We start from the raw sequence: 12,614 nt of genomic DNA, 5'->3' as shown, positions 1-12,614 counted from the left end.
TTTTTTTTAACTAGGCTGGAATTTGCCTTCAACATAACACAACACAGAATTCCTTCGAGAAGTAGCTCCCACCTGCTTCAGCAGAGAGGCAGTCTTCTCTGGACTCAGTCTCACTTCAGACGTGAGCGTCCAGGTGATCTTTCAGCAGACGCTCACCTCAGACCCTCTGACACAAAGCTTCCTGCGCTCCACTGTGGCTCCCTTTTGCACTGAGCCATGGCCATTCGCCCTGCCTTCCTGTGATGACAACAGAGCCCGGGAAACATTTCAGTGGGCTTTCCCCTGCAGAAACACAGCACTCACCATGTTCGCCTCTGAAGAGTTTCTACTGGACCCTTGAGACCCACTTGGGTCATCCAGTCCTGCCAACCCAGCTCCCTCCTCCAGGGCTTGCTTACAAGTGCCCCTCGTAGGAGCCCTGTGTGCTTAGCTCCCACACCAGGTTGTCCGGTGTCCCCTCCCCTGCAGACTGAGCTCCCTGAGGCCAGGGCCTGGCTTCTGCTTCTCCGAGCCCACCCACTGCCCCCTTTCCCCACACTTACAAGCCCAATGCATAGTGCTCAAGAGCAGCTCTCAGGGAAGATGTGTTAAGTGATTTACAGCCTGAATGAATGGGCGTGTGTGTGCGCGCGTGTGCGCGTGTGCGCGTGTGCATGAGGCCGAATGGGAAGGGAGATTCTCTTCATCTACCAGGAAATCACAATGGGCCGAGGGCCCCTCTGGATGCCAGGCAGGATGCTGGGCACTGGAAAGATGGGGAACGGGGGCGGGACACAAATGGTGGTGCTGCCACCCCTCAAGGACCACGCAGTCGCCCCGAGGAGGTGGAACCCGGCTCTTTGCTCCTCCCTAAGTTAACCAGGTCTCTCTCCCCAGGTGATCCTACTTGCTTTTTTACGTCTCCCACGCTGAAGCCGGTCACGCGGGGCCTGAAGGAGGTGGACCCGGGCGCTCCCCTCCCCGCCCGCCGCGCGGCGGGTCCGCCCCTCCGGGCGGGCTGCAGGCTTCGGAGCCGGGGCCCGGCCAGAGCCCCCGCGCCCGCCCCCGCGCCCGCCCCCGCGCCCGCCCCCGCCCGCGCTGCAGCAGCCTCGGCGGGCCCGGCCTCGGCGCGGCTCCCCTCCCTGGCACCAGGGGGCGCTGCCGCCCCACGCCCGTCGCCATGGCCACCGCTGGCGGCGCAGCGCGGTTTACGTAAAGGACGCAGCGTCCCCGGGGGGCGGAGGCGGGCTGCGCGCCGGCGCCGGCGCCCTGCGGAAGCGGCGTTAGTGAATCGGGGCCTCGGGGCGCCCAGGATGGAGGCGGCGGCGGCGGCGGCGGCGGCGGGCCGAGCCCTGCGGCGGGCGGGAGGTAAGGGCGGCCGCGGGCGGGGGCGGGGGCGGGCGCGGGCGCGGGGCTCGTGGCTGAGCTGCGGCTGCCTCGAGCGCCCGCGGCAGGTGCGAGGTCCGTGGGGCTGCGCGCACCCGAGTGGGGACGGCGGCGCGGGCGCGGGCAGCGGGGTTCCCCGGCGCGGCTGCCCGAGGTCGCGCCCCCCGCCCCCGCCCCCGCCCCCCCCCGTGAGGCGCGGCCGCCCAGGTGCCCGGCAGGTGCAGCCCCCCGTGCAGGTAGGCGGCGGCCCGGGCTGGGGCAGGTCCCGCGGTGGCGGCGCGGCTGGGAGGCAGCGCTGCCGTTGCCCGGCGCTCGCGGTCGGAGGGTCCTGGCCCGACAGGGTGTGCAGCGACGGCACCTGGCCCCGAGGCTTGGGAGTCCCCGCACGGCAGGAGCCCCCGGCAGGAGCGTGAGAACCGGCCTCGGCACGCGCGGCCGCGGGAGGGAGGGTCCGCGGCTCCCGGACCTGGAGGATGGGGGCTCCACGTCCACGCCCCCACTCTGGCGGCGGCCAAGGGCATCGCCTCTGCCCCCCGGGCTCACCTCGAAGCGCCTGCCGGGTGCACCGCTGAGGAGGAAGGAGCGGCTGGGAGAAGGTGGGTGCCCTTTAGAAGGGACGCGGAAGAGAGATGCCCGGAGACGCTGGGACCACGAGGAACTCGACGGTGACCCACATGGAAATCCGGCCACTTCCCGGCGCTGCCCTGGGCCCACGTCATCATCCAGCTTTGGGCAAGGAGGAAGGGGGCCGGGGGTTCTCGGCCGTGATCACTACCCTTGAACGCGCGTGGCGACAACTGTCGAGGATTGTGCACAGGTGGCCCACGGCACAGCGCCGGGGAGGTGGCGCACCATCTCCCTATACCGCCCGGGCCCTGTCTTTACTTTGGGTTGATGGTCCACTCCGGGGTAGCTGGGAGTTGCCCCTCTTCTCTGATGCTTGGAAGCCCTTGGGTGCAGAGGATTGTGGCGGGGGCGGGGGTGGGGGTGGGGGTACAGTACTTGAAGGATGGATCTGCAGCTACTGGGAGTGTGACAGGATTGCCAGTCTTCTGGGAAGCTTTGGGCGAGGGTCTCACTCAGTGTCACACGCTGTTCTGCCTTGCAGAGGGGTAACTTACAGAGCTCCAGGGAAGTCTGTGGGCGGGGGAGATCTTTGGGTCTTTGTGGATCTCTGGGGGCAATGGAAATGGGATCGAAGAATAAATGGGAGGAACTTGTGCTGGGCCTGGCAAAGGCCTTGAGGATCCACAAGAACGATGTGGAGGGTATGGGAGACTAGGGTGGTAGGTGGCAGCTCCTTCGCCAAGGTGGGTGCTTGGAGATGACGCTGAAATTCCTTAAAGTTGGCGTGTCGTCCTGTGCACTTGGAGCCAGAAGACTTAAAGTGCAGTCTTAGCTGCGTGATCTTGGGCAGGCGACTTTACCTGTCAGATCCATGTCAGCGGGTGGTCATGGAGGAGGAAAAGAGATGGTGCACGTGGAAACCCTCTGTAAACAGTGAAAGGCCGTACGAAGGTCAGGGATTCTCTCCAGGTAGAGAGACCAGGGTGAGAGCAAAGGCAACAGAGGTGGAGGCCTGGAATGTAACTGGGGAGGATGGCAGCCGGAGGTTGAGAGCCTGTCACAGGGAATTAGAGGCCCTGAGTGTAAAGGCTCCTGGTGGGGAAAAAGTGGGATCTGTCGACACTGTGAGTCAGCTGCTGAGCTGGAACCAGGCCTCAGGTCTCCCGAGGACGGTCCCGGGCACATGGCCACAGCAACTGTGGAGTCCTGCAGGAGCGGCCAGAGCAAGACATGCCTCATGGTCGCACAGGGCTGGGGGGTGTCTGTGGCCGACAGATCTAAGGGGCCCGTGTGGCAGGGAGACTTGGAAGTGTGTGTTTTCTCTTGAGAATCTCCTTTGGCTCTGGGTTCTGAGGATGGGGGTGAGGTGCAGTCGCATCAGTGTTTTTGGGGCCATCGCCTGAGGAAAGCAAAGTGGGTCAGAGCCACCAGAGTAGATGCAGGGCTGGATGTTCTCGCCAGGGAGGTTGTGGCTGCATGACAGGAGGTCTGGGGGCAGTGGGGGAGGCCAGTGGACGCAAGGACAAGGAGATGGGGCGAGGGGCACCCTCAGAGGGGTCCTCCGGGAGTGGATGGGTGTGGCACAACTTCTGCAGGGTGTCTCACCTGCCATGGCCCCACTTCTGTCTGAAGGGCCTTCTCACATGGGGAAGATGAGGACAGCTCCAGATTGCTTTGCTTCCTGCCTCCAGGGACCTAGGTCCTGACAGCAGGCTGAATTACAGACCCTGCGTGCTCAGGTCCACTTCTCAAGCACTCCATGCATCCGTTTTAGTCAGCAGCCCATTCTACAGGCTGGGTCCCCGAGGCAGAAGGGTTTTGCCCCACATGCAGGCTGTAGTGTCAAGCCCTGTGGGTGGAAGGACACAGCTTTGCCAGACCTGGGTGGTGAACTGACTTTCCTGTGCCGTGGGACTCACCCTGCCTCAGTGGCTGCTGCCTGGACACTGCAAGAGCTTCCTGGACGGTTCCTTCCCAGGTTGGTGCCAGGGTCTGAGGCCCGTCCCACACACTCACTGCAGCGCTCTTCCCCGCCTCCCCTGGAAGCTGCCCCGCATTTCAGCTCCTGCTTGGAGAGCTCTCCACAGTGTAAGCCCCTTAAGAGGCATGCCACCCGCAGCCCGCAGCCTCCCTGTTGTGAATATTCAGCATTCATGTCCCCTCAGCTTACCCTCCACACCTTGGCCCGTTTGTTCTGATTTGCAGCTCAGCCTTATGGGCTCGGGCTTCGGGACCCCTTTGCAGCAGCCCCTTGCCATCTGCTTGGGAGGCTGGGACTCTGCATAGCAGAGCTGGGTGGCAGGTGGGGCAGATAGGAGCTGCTGAGGAGGAGTTGGCCTCCGTTCCCCAAAAGCAGAGCTGAGCTTTCTTCTGAGTCTTCAGGGTTTGAGCCAGTAGAGAGCCCAGCCAGGTCACCACCCCCTGACCTTGGGCACAGATGCGCTTTTGAGCAGATTCCAGCAGGGGCAGGGTGCTGGTCACATAGGACTGGATGTCAAGAGCAAGCAGCTCTCTGGAGCCGAGATGTTTTCAATCCTGGTCCTCAGTCCTGTTCCCGTTGCTTTGTCCGTGTTTCTCCAAAAGTTGCTTAAGTCAGCTCCCGGCAACCTTCGTTCCTCAGCTGCCTCATAAATCATGGTGCCCGACTGCTCTGCCTCAGGGGTGCCAGGGAATCGGGCATCTCTGGACAGAGGATTCTGGACCATTGCTGGCAGCGCCAGGCCAGCCGGCCACAGCTGAAGGCACAGCCTGTCGCTGGAAGCCATTCCTCCCCCAGCCCTTCTGCCAGGGACGAGAGGGGGACCTCAGAGTGTAATCATCTGTTGACCCGGTGCTACACCTGAGTTCATCTTCTCTCACTGGGATCGCTTTGCATTACGTGCTAGTGGACCGGGCAAGTAGCACTGGGGGAAAGAAACATCAATGAGCATGTGGTCAGAGGAAGATAAATCTTTTAGAACCGCGGAGCCTGGGACCTTGCAGGATGTGGTTACCTTCCCAGCGGGCAAGGCTGAAAACTCTTTATCTTGATTTTCCTTTTTGCTCTCTGCTGCCCACTCTGGCTGGGCTGGATCTCTCTGGGGCAGGTGGGGGCAGCGCATGTGTAGGTGAGGAAGACTCTGGAGGCACCCCCTCAACCCATCCTGGCACCCCTGGGCACCTTGGCTGCAGAGGGAGCGGTCCAGGAGATGAGGCAGAGGAGAGCCGTGGCCCCAGGTGAGGGTGTTTGGCAGGAACGCCCCAGCCCTCCCCACGTCGGTGGTTGAGCTGGGCAGGGGTGGGGCTGTTGCCAAGGCAGGGCCACCCGGGGACTGCACGTGTGTGTAGCCGCGTGTGCCCGTAGCTTGCTGCGGGAAGTGAGGGCTGAGGGGGTGTGGAGCGCCTGGTGGTGTGGGAACTTGTGGGCTCCTGTGTGTGGCTGGCCTGGTGTCAGTGGGTGTGAGGAGCAGGGCGTTGCTGGGCTCCGTGGAGCAGGAGAGAACAGTAGGAGCAGGGAGGGGTGGGGAGTGTCTTCCAGCTGGAGGGGGTGTTTAACGTCTCCGTTTGTGATTGCTACGGAAGGAGCCTTTCTGCTTTCTTGGTATTCCTTAGAAGGAAGCCCAGGCTGGAGGTGTGGCTCTCCAACACCCATATGTACTCACTCATGCCTGCTGCCGTGCTCCTCCTCGAGCCCCCCTGGAAGTCAGCCAGGGATAGTCCACTTGGATGACAGAAGGGAGCATGGTGGCCACGGGCGTTGACTTGGGGCTCTGCGGTCAGACAGACCCGGATTTGAATCCTGGTGCCTCTGTACACCTCAGTTTTACCATCTGTAAGATAGGGACAGTAAAACCTGCAACCAGGGTGGTCGTAAGAATTCCATGACCTAGTAATGTCTGGTGAGTGGAAAGATCATGACAAAAGCAAGGACACACACACACACACGTTTTTGTTCTTATAGTCAGAATCTTTTCTACAGAAAAGCAGTTACATCATGATCTGTATATATTAGTACCAAGGAAGATGTAATAGGTCATGACCCTTTTCTTGATAAGAAGATAGCTCCACCCTGCCCTTGGCATGGATGGAATCTCACTTATCTGGCAACAGAATCGTACACAGGAATAATGTCTTGACCCCTAGGGACAGAATTCCGTCAGTACTCCTTTCTTGAACCCTTGCAGTGGTTTGGGCTTGGTGAGACCAGAGATGAATTGGGCGTACCAGGGCCTATAAGGTAGATCTGCCCTCCAGGAGTTTGAAGTCTATCGAGAAGATATGTGATGGACATAAAGGTCCGTGCCACATTCCAGGAGAGGGGGCCACTGGAGGTCAAAGGAGATTGAGGAACTTAAGGGAGATCAGCAGAGACTTGGGTGGTAATGGCCCTTAATCAGGGCCATCCAGGTGATGGCAGAGGAAGTGGCAGCAAGGGGAGATGTGGCCGGGAACTCAAGGTGCTGACAGGTTGTGGTCTGGCTTGGGTGCAGGGCACACGAAATGGAAGTGAAAGCTAGGGTTGACAAAGTGACTTGGAGCTGGGTCCCTGGAAGTGTGACAGCGGGGCTGCAGGTTGGGTCTTTGGAAAACATGAGCAGCCACGGTGTACTATTGCACTTTTCATTTGGGCCTTCTGCAACCGGGATTACATCAGGCTCCCCAAGCTTGCCCTTTATCCAGCTCCCAAATGTTCTGTGCAAGAGGGAAAGGCCAGGTGCCCCCTCCCACCACAGGCTTCTGGCAGCAAGTGGCTAGGGCAGTTCCCAGGTACAGAGGGCCCTGGGGAGGAAAGGGACCAGCCTGCCTGATCACAGAGGGGAGGTAGAAACCAGGACGTCCGTCAGTTTGGTCAGTAAGGGGTGGGCCCGGGGAAGGGCAGGGAGGTCAGGCCCAGGATCAGAGCTAGGCCCCAGAGTCTTGGCCCGGGATGCATTTCCCACACGTGCCTTTCTGTTGTCTTGATTCCTGTCTGTTCCAGCCTGGGAGTTTGAGGAGAGGCTTTCAGGGACCCCCATGAGGCTGGTTGTTATGCCTGCAAGGCTGTTCTCATCCCCCGAGGACCCATCAAGGGGGTTCCAGTGTTCCTGGCATTTATTTCTAGGCATTTGATCATTTTCTCACCAAATTACCCCTTGAAATTTTGCCTGCCTGAGTTCAGCCCAGGAGGTTACTATTCTGGGAAGTTTCATCAAAACCCTTGCAGCGTTTGAGAGTTCTCTGAGCCGGGGGGGGGAGAGGGGGGGCAGGTGGGAGGAGAACAGGGCTTGTCCTCACCTGTGTTTTGGGGGCCGCCAATTCCATACCTGGAGATGCTCCTGGCCATGGAGCCTGTGGGGGGGCAGCTGGGGAAGGGCTGGCCGAGGCTGTGTAAGGGGAGGCAGGACATCACTTCTCGTTCATCCCAAAAAAGCTCCTTGTCGTTGCCTCTCCTGGAGCCATTTAATTAATTTATGATTGATGTTCCTGGACTTACTTGAGGTTCATTTATTATTGATAACCTTCATTATATACAATTCACCCTGTACTGTTGAGCACATGGCTGCTCCTGCCAGGCAGGCCACACAGTGGGGTGAGCACTGTGAGGTTGCTTCTCTGGTCCTCACCCCCCTCACCCCTGGGGACAGAGCCCCGCACTCGGCTTTTGTCAGACTCTCTTGGGTTTGGGAGTCCAAGCTGGCTCCAGGGTTTCTGTCTTGAAGAGGCTTTTCTCAGCCACAATGTAACAGTAATGATCCTTTCCATTTTGTGAACATGGGGGAACTAACCCAGCACATGGCATTTGTGCCAGGCATTTCCTCTACTCCTTCATCTGTCCAACCCCCATCTTAACAGGAGACTAAGGGAGGCCAAGTGACTCATCTGAGGACCCATGGCAAATAGATGGAGAGCCAGGAGTGAGCCCAAGACCCTTGCCTCTCCTTCAGATCCCACATGGGGCCCTTTCCCTTTGAAGCCTTTCTTCTGCTGTCCCGAACTCCAGTGCTGGCCTGGCTAACATTAGGTCATGTAGCGCTGGCACCCCTGAGAGAAGGTTTTGTTAAATGTTGGTGGCTTGTCCCCCTCACTAATCCATTGCCTCATTGAAGACTAACAATAAAGGCCAAACAGCACTTCCTGAGCAAAGATGCCAGGCGCTGTGCTAAGCGCTTTTCGTACATTAGCTCATTTAATCCTCATGACCACCCCAAGGGGCAGGTGATGTTAACCCATTCTATAGATGAGGTTTAGAAATGTGCTCTGGGGGATCCTTGGGTGGCTCAGTGGTTTCGCACTTGCCTTGGGCCCAAGATGTGATCCTGGAGTCCTGGGATCAAGTCCCACATCGGGCTCCCTGCATGGAGCCTGCTTCTCCCTCTGCCTGTGTCCCTGCGTCTCTCTCTCTCTCTCTCTCTCTCTGTCTCTCATGAATGAATAAATAAATAAATCTTAAAACAACAACAACAACAAAACCTGAGGGAGTAGGCCTGGGAAAGTACATGCTTAAAAAAAAAAAAAGTGCTCTGGGCACTCAGCTAATAGGTGGCAGAACCAGGATTTGGCCCCTAGGAACCTTGAGATGCAGGTGCTTACTAGTTCTCTCCCTGCATCCCCCACTTTCTTCATCTCCTTGGGCCTGTTTATCAGACGTCTGTATGTTTATCCAGTGGCCACATCCTCCTCCTCATGTCTGGCCTGAAGTATCAGCCTGCACTGAGGCCCCCTCCTTTGCTTTGGGGACCAGGAGTGCCCTCTCCCATGGGATGATTTTAGGGAGACAGCAAGGCATGTGGAAGGTACCAGGTCTGGATTCTGCTCCTGACTCAGCTGGGAACTTCACATGAGTCATTGAGCCTCTCTGAGCCTCAGTTCCCCTGTTTGTATATCAGCCATAGAGATATTTGTTTTCTCCTTCACTGGCTGTGCCCATGGTTGAAGGTAATGAGAGATAGGAAAGACACTGCGCTAATCAAGGGTTCGATTGCTTGTGTAGAAGATCTAAGAGCTGGCATGAAGGCCAGGAATGCTTAAGGCTGGACACATAAACCCAGGCCAGGGGATCTGTACCTGCCTTCTGAGCTGCCCTGGGTGGGCAGATGAACTTCATGACTTGCTGGCTGGCAAGGACTGGCTCAAGGACCCTGCTTACTTGGCCAAGAGCCAGGTAGGAGGTCCCTAGAGTGGGTACCAGGGCGTAGTCTGGTGTCTCTGTTGGCTGAGTCGTCCCTGGCAGTTCTGGGCCCCACTACCCCTCTCATCTGGGCAGCCTGACTAGGTTGATTTGGGCTAGATTCAGTGTGGAAAGAGATTAGCTTGCCAGGCAGCTGCCTGGACCTCCCCTCACCCCTCAAAATATGCGGAAAGCCTGGTGAAGAGGTGAGCCCTGCGTCTGTTCCGGAAAGCTGTGAGACTGTCAGCCTCCCCGTGGCAGGGTTCCCAGGGCGTTGGCTAGGAGTCCGCTATTTTCTCATCAGCCTGGGTAACACGGCGCAGTCTGCCAGGGTCCCCAGGCCTGGGGAGGCAGGCAGAGGTCTGAGACAGTGGGTCTGGGCAAGGCAGGCCTGGTGTTGCTGCTGGAGACTGTGGCAGGGCTGCTGTTAGGTGACTGTACTATTGCACTTTTCATTTGGGCCTTCTGCAACCGGGATTACATCAGGCTCCCCAAGCTTGCCCTTTATCCAACTCCCACCGCGCCCCTGCGCATATGCTGCCCTGGGACAGTTGGCCCGCAGCAGCTTCAAGCAGGCTGCCCTGGGCCCAGCAGCAGAGGGGACCGTCCCGGCTCAGCAATGGGCACCAGTCACCCTGCAGGTCCACACCAGCAGGTCCCAGTCCACACCTGTCACCCCTCAGGACCACTGATCTCCAAGACCATGCCACCCTTCAATTCCTTTGATTATCCACCTCTGATTCGTTCTTTCTCTCTTTAAACTTAGCATGGCATAGGCCTGTGAGCATGGACCTTAACATAAAGATGGAGCTTTATTTGCATCCACTACTGCTTGGGCAGGTCACTTGACCTCTGATCCTCACTTTCTTCATCTCGAAAATGGGGGCTCTAATGGAATATGGCACATGGGACTGCTGTCAGCATCCAATAAGATACCACCGTGCAAGTTTTGCCCAGTGCCAAGAACATCGTAGATCCTCAATAAATGTTTTGTGCTGTTATTGGTTATCTTGATTATTTCAGCTCTCCTTGGTCAATTGAGGTGGGCGCTAAGCTGAGAGGACCCTCCCTATGCTGAGGCTGCTCCCTCTCTCCTCTGCAGCCAGGCAACCCTAGCCTCGCTCCTGAGATGCAGGCCAGCCCCTTGGGCTTCCCCTACTCCCCTCCCACTTCTGGGCCACTTCTCAGGGCTGGCAGTGACCCACCTTCCCTCTGGCATCTTACCCTGTTCTTGCCCCAACCCTCTTTTCAGCTGGCTCCTCCCCCACCCCCCACCCCCATCCCCTTTCCTTTTGGTTCCTTTCCTGGGTTGGTTTCCTTCCCCTTGGCACCTCCTCCTTCTGGCTGCTTTTCTTAGTACATCTTTTCCTCCCCCAAGGCCTTTGGGGGGAAGCCGGTGTCTTTCCTCGGAGATCCTCTGACCATCCTGTGCAAAGAGGTGGCTTCTCAGCCCCTCCAGTTCCACTCAGCTGTGGGGAGCTAGCTTGGGGGTCATATTGTGCATCCTGAGGGTGGGGGCCACAACTTGGCCTCTCAGCCAAGAACGCTGGCAACCTTGACAAATCCAGAGTCCCATAGTGTACGCGTCCAGCCCCGGAAGCCTGCCGGGCAGACAGGCACTCCAGGGACTGCAGGAGGTGGCCACAGCTGCTGAGGGGAGCCCACTGTATGGAACCCCAAAGCCCCAACTGAGGCTTGAGGTTCCAGTCACAGCAAATCCTCTTCAGTTCCAAGGACGTGCAGAAGGAGGCGGCCAGTGTCAATCCCAGTTTCCTGGAGCTAGAAAACCAGCCGCAGCTGGAATCTCTTTCCTTTTGGGAAGTCAAGGAATTTGTCAAGAGTTTCCTCCAGTTTCATACCTTTGAAAAGGACTTGGTCCTCCTCCACCTCCTTCCCTGGGACAGGGGCCAGGCTATAGAGGACAGCTTTCCACCTCTGTCCACTCGGTTCTTTCCGGGCTGTTTATCAAGCACCTGCTGCAGGCTAAGCTTATAACTGGGGCTGAGAAGAATAAGAGAAAATTCCCACCTCATCCTCCCGGAGTTCCCAGGCAAGGGACCAACCTATAACAGACTTTACAGCAGGAATAGGAGCAATGTGGCTAGTCCTCTCTATGGGGCACAGTACTGAGTTCTTTGCGTAGGGTAGTTGATATAATGGAAAGAACAGTGACGACTATGACGGGGCTCGCCCAGCACGAGGCTCTGCCCTCGGGGCAGAGGGAGGGAGGCCCTCTTATTTCACAGCAGAGGGGCAGGTCCAGGACCTCAGCTTCCTTAGAGAATTGAGAGGACCTGCTACAGGACATAAATTCACAGCTAGCAGATTGGGACTCAGACCCTTACCTGTCCAGCCTCTGCTCTTGGACTGTCCCTTCTTGCTTTCCCACCTCACATCAGGTTTGGGGACCCTCTGAACCGTGGGAAGAGCAGGTTCCTACAAAAGCAGGCCACCCTATTGCTGAGAGCGCAGCCTCCCCCACTGCCAGGAAGGCCTGTCCTTCCCCACATGTAGGCCGTCTGTGGCTTGCAGCCACCTACCTCCTCAGACCCCACGCCTTGCTGGCTTTGGCAGGCAGCTTTCAGGCACACACAGGATTGTTCCTCTCACCCCACATGCCCCTGCCAGTAGTGTTGAGCTCTTGCAGATCCCTCTCCATGCTGCCTGCCTGCTCCTGCTCTACTGTATAGTTTGATGAACGGGCTAATGGAGGGCCCCTGTTCTCTGGAGCCACCTTCTCCACATCTTGGCCTCTTTAGAGCGTCAGGCCCCCTCCCTTCCCCAGGTGAACCCCATTCAGCAGGCTTCCGGCAGCGGTAACTAAGCCGGGCACCCAGCCCACCACCTGCTCAGTACTTTATAAAAGTTTAACCTTAATGGTGTAACAAACTCCCATCATAAAGCAGCTGGAACAGTGCATCCTGGGATGTATAAATTACAGGAGTCCTCTGAAGTTGTAATTGGAAATGGCAGCAACTGGAAGGTTGAAAGAGGCCGACCTCATTGGGCTGAGCACAGCTGTTCTCTACTTCCTTTCAAAAGGCACACAGAACAGTCTGGCTGTGAAAAAAGACCGGCCTCAGACCAAACTGAGTTCCTGGTTCCTCCGCCTCACTTCCCATTTCCTGCCCCTGACTGTCTCCAGAGCCTGCGGGGTTTTGAAGGCTGGACCCCCACCCAGGCCCTGAGCTCTGACTCAGCTGCAGACAGAATGCACTGTGAACTGGGAGGGAGTGAACACGGGTGTAGACAGGGCACATGGGGTGGGCCCCAGGCTCACCGTTTCCTGGGGAGAGCTGGAGAGCTGTGGGTCTGAGGTCCCTGCCCGGGAAGTAGAGAGCTTGAGCCCACCTGGGTGGTGGGTTTTCAACTGGGGAAGCCACAGGGAGTGTTGGGATGCAGTGTTAGGAGCTCAGGCTCTGAGGTTGGGCCATCCACTTCCTGCCACATCTCCTCCTTGTGGTATAAGAACTTAACCGAGTCCTTAACCTCTCAGCTGCACCTGTAGAATCAGGGAAATCATTGAACTACTTCTGAGGAGAGTCAGGAGGGTGGT

General features: G+C 58.0%; 1 protein-coding gene across 2 annotated transcripts in view; it reads left to right on the top strand.

Moving 5' to 3' along the window:
• The first annotated feature begins 1,227 nt into the window (after window positions 1–1,227).
• The window catches only part of DAGLA (diacylglycerol lipase alpha), a 61,520-nt gene continuing 50,133 nt past the window's right edge, over window positions 1,228–12,614 (top strand). For both annotated transcript variants that reach the window (XM_038564362.1, XM_038564361.1), the window contains exon 1: window positions 1,228–1,347. The gene's annotated coding sequence lies outside the window, so the exon portion shown is untranslated. The remainder of the gene's footprint in view (window positions 1,348–12,614) is intronic.

This window comes from Canis lupus, chromosome 18, assembly GCF_011100685.1.
Source record: "Canis lupus familiaris isolate Mischka breed German Shepherd chromosome 18, alternate assembly UU_Cfam_GSD_1.0, whole genome shotgun sequence".
Lineage (NCBI taxonomy): Eukaryota > Metazoa > Chordata > Mammalia > Carnivora > Canidae > Canis > Canis lupus.
Note: the sequence above shows the minus strand (reverse complement) of the source record. Positions and strands in the feature narration are given on the sequence as shown.